Here is a 4,550-nt window from a genome sequence, read left to right on the forward strand (position 1 = left end):
AAGCCTAAGAATAGAAAATTTAATCACGTGTTATGTATGAAAATATAAAAGAAATGATTCTGTGCGCCTTTTCAATCCGTATTAACCACATTGGGTTACTATGCACCTAAAGCGCCTTGAGACGCACCTGGAATCGTCAGTCAGGTAGACTGCTCCCTCCCTGATAATGAGATTATATTTGGATCTTCAAAACAGTGATGCGTTTATTTAGGAATACCATCGATCCCTTAACAGCAGCCACCGTTGTGCCTAGTCACCACCAGCCCAGCGTGTTCTCCGTCCCAACGGCGGCGGTGGGAAGCCAGCATTGTGTAAACAAACCTCAAGTCTAGGAAGCCAACGTTAGGGACAAACGCATACAATCTTGGGAGCGTGTGGTTTAGTGCCTGGGCCCTCGGCAAAAGAAAGTACCTGGAAACATGGTACGCGCGAGCGGCGCATGGCGGCGCCAGCGGTCGAGCACTGGGCTTGGGTGCAAATAGAAACACGCCACCTGGAGGTCCCTCCCATCCCATCTTACTCAATTCCTCACTATCACAAATATTCATTTCTTTTCAACATTCAAGTCTAGATTGCTCATTCCTTATCTTAAATTATGCAGTCACGTTAGGGTCGAGACGGATGTAACCAGCTCAGTCGAAGAAACCACCTTTTGGCGTCACAATGAAAAAAAGAAAAAAAAAAACCTTGCGTGAAACATAGACTTTCTGGGGGACTGTAAAAAAATGTTAAAGCTCATTACCATCGGTAGGCGCACGACATGGCATCAACACATATAATCGAGGAAGTGAGCTTGGTAGGTGGTGGGAATCAGCAGTGCTAAGACGGATGCTAGTTTGTGAAACATCATGACTATACGCACTACTCCTGGCGCAACAAATGAGACGTTGTGCCCCCAGCCTAAGCATTAGAAAAACTTCCATAAATTTATATAGTTCGAATAAATAAAGGCCTCATGATCTACTCACTAGGCCACAGACACATCGATATTTCTTTCTTGAGTCTATATTCAGTTCATGAGCCAACTATGAGTCTCGGACGATTGTCGTGTGCGTCCACATCGCATAGCAAGAAATTCCTTAAAAAAAGTGCAAGTGCCTGCGCAAGCGCTACAGACGCAGAATGCAACCCGCGAATAATTGCAACAATAATCGTCGATAGTTCGCGCACTTTTTCTTTGTTTTTTGTTAATGATTAGCGGCAGCTCAAGCACACGGAAGAAGCGCGACGACAAACACGGCGCTGATCTGGCAACGGGCAGTTTATTGAATAAGGAAAGAAATTACTGGTGTAAGAGTATTCTAAACTTTCGAATAAAGAATCGAATAGTGTCCTAATCAATTCGGTTTTCGGATAGAATATTCCCTATTCGTAAATGTGACTATATTTCGAATACTCTCTGAAGTGTTCAGAATGTCAACTGCGCCCAAATAAACATAAGAATGGGAGAAAAGTATGGCATGTTATCACGCCGCGGGCAGAGCGTAGACATAAAATATGAGAATTTACGTAGTGGAGCCGGCTGCGGCACTTAGGTAGCCATACCTTACAGGCTATAAAGCGATCATTCGAGATATCTGCAGAGCGCTGTGCATGGGAAGAAGCTGCTTGTTCGCTCCTAATGCTCTATTTATGCTTTTAATAACAACGCTTCACGACGTACCAAGTAATGAGATAAACTTGCTACTTTAAGAATACTGAGTTGTGAACATCGCATTTCATTCATTGTGATAACGGCTGTCCATTATTCGAAAAGTGTTCGATATTCGATTCGTTTTAGGTACTATTCGACTCATATTCGATTCGGTCTCAAAAATCCCTTTTCGCACCCCGTTAAAAAATTTCTCGTCATCGCTCTATGCACACTTCACAAAACGCCCGACTACTTTTTACTCTTCTGTCTCTTCAGGCGCGATGCCTCTTGCGGCCTTCTCATGATCGCTTTTGTTCTTTTGTTTCGCATGCTCGTCACCTGGCCAGCTTGGCACTGAAGCATTGTTTCTGAGCAATTTTGCGTCTGAAGGAACGGATGTGTCGTCATTTAGACGTGGCATAACGCAATTCTGAAGGTATGCCCCCCACACAATCCCTGCGCGCACATCGTGTTACCTTTTCTGGCGACCTGAATCCTGAGCTGGTATTGCGCAACGGCCACCCGTACTACATCTGTCCTCACCAATCCGTTTCCCTGTCCAGGTGTTTCGCAGCCCGTCGCTTCGTCGTGTCCGCCTCTACTCTGGTTACAACATATCGTCACCAGGATATACCCTGTTCCTCCCGCGACAACCTACTTCACTCCTCATACTTAAACACAAAGTGCAAACTGTCATTGCGGGTTCTCCTTAATTCCACCAACGGTCTTCCCCTGAATGAGCGTCTGCACTATTCATGCGCATCCGCTCACGGCATCGGACAACTTTCCTTTCCACCTCTTTATTTTACAGTGCAGCTGTTAAGGGCTAGGTTCCAGGAGATCGTGTCCGTGTGTAGAAAATAACTATCATCAGCATTTCGGCTCCATGTGCGTGGTGGTTTCCTGCCAGTTGTGCCTTAGTGCTAGTGATGCAGAACTTTCGATAGTACTATCGATACTATCAATAGTTGAGTCACTATCGAACTATCGATGGTAAAAAAAACTATCGATAGCATTAAATCAACCGCGCGAACTCATTGCAGCATAAACTTGGTTCCCCGAGTGCGTGTTATAAGGTGAGGGTGGTAACTATGACAGGACTATTCGTTATCGCAGTCTACCCGTCACCAAGCTCTGCAGATGTACCCTACGTACTGTTGCCGGCTAACGTGTTAGTGTCGCAAATGTCCTTGTGCTGGCAACAGCGACACGAGACGCACCGTTTGGCGCGCCTGCTTGTGAGCTGAATTCGAGTGCAAATATTACTTCAGCACGTGTGCTTGCTGGGTTTGAAGGTCAGTCCTTGAACTGAATCAAAGCTGCGTAGACATAAAAGCAAGGAACGAGCACGCTGCCCTTGACGCAGCAGCTGCGAACTGTGATTTGTTCCGCGGCACAACACTCCAGCGCTCTAAACAGCGCCCTACTCACGAATGTATACACACACACATACAAGGACGTACAAGGACTACCGCTGGTACTATCGATAGTAACACCGATTGCAATATTGATGGTAACACTGTCGATTGCGCTATCAATAATACTATCGATAATATTATAGATAGTTTATCAAAATTATTACTATCTATAGTCTTTTTACACTATCGATAGTTTAAATAAACTATCGATGCTATCGATAGTCAGTTTACCGTTAGTTTTGAATCACTAGTTAGTGCGGGTGTCAAAACGGATGACTAACATGACTGATAGGTCATAACGTCAATAACATGATATGCTCGTCAGTTACGTCACGATTAACGATAAAAAAAATCACGTGTGGCGCATCCTAGCATTGGATATGCGGGTATGAGCCAGGGATACGTGGGCATGAGCCAGGGACAAGAAAGAAAGAAGGAAAGAAAAATGGAAGGAAGTTAAGAAATAATGAAAGAGAGAAAGAAAGAGGGACAGAAAGAAAGAAGAAGGTAAGAAAGAAATTACGTGTGGCCCATACCCGCGTTGGATATGTACGTATGAGCCGCCGAGAGCAGGAGCGGGAGAGATCTCACAGGATCGTGACGCTGCCGTGCAGTGTGCCGCGGCTATGAACGCTGTGGCTCATACGCTGGTCTATGACGATGGGGTGGACTTGGCGTAGCAAACGCACTTCTTGGACATCGCGCCGCGCGATAACAAGACGCTGGTGTTCTTGCTCTTCGAAGAACATGCCGAAGACGCTCAATAAAATCAGTAATGATAATATATAAATTCACTATAGCAATATACACTACAGCAGACTCACCATAGTCACAGCTTCGCTGACTTTCATCTTCACTGTAGTGGAGGGGCTCTTAATTTTTTCTTTCCTTCTTTCTTTTCTTTATATATACTACAGGGTGTTTCACTGAATGCTTTCAAAAAATTTTGAGATTGTCCGTGGCAGATAGCCCAATTGTAGTTCATGAGGTGGTCTACTCCTAGAGGCGGACATTACTTGCACAAAAATTGAAATTACTAATCGCATAATTGACAAAAAGTAACAATTAAGTTCTATTGCGATAACGATTATATGGACACTCCAGGCGCATTTCTGCCGTCGCCCTTCGCTTTGAGGTTCCGTATAAAGTCCACGGGCGCTAAAATCGTCGCCGCGCGCCGTATTCTGTACGTGCGAGAAAAAGTTGTGAGAGGGTGAGCCGGCGGGAAACGCAAAGGAAGCGCTCCATCTTCCAGTGGCGCGCAACGCTCCGGAGGGAGGTTAGGTAGGGGGGGGGGGGGGGGGGAGGTGCGTTTTACTCCGCGCCGCCCTTGCGACCGCGCTCGCCCCCCGGGCCGCAAGGCTCTGGGGCGAGGGTAGGGAGGGTGGAGGCCGCGTACTACGCCCTGCGCTGCCGCCAGGGCGGCTGTATCTTCAAAGCCATCTACAGCGGGGGCAGATTCCTTCGTCCCTGCGTTGTTTTCGCGGCTTAGTGCGCGT

Source organism: Dermacentor silvarum, chromosome 7 (assembly GCF_013339745.2).
Source record: "Dermacentor silvarum isolate Dsil-2018 chromosome 7, BIME_Dsil_1.4, whole genome shotgun sequence".
Taxonomy (NCBI): Eukaryota; Metazoa; Arthropoda; class Arachnida; order Ixodida; family Ixodidae; genus Dermacentor; species Dermacentor silvarum.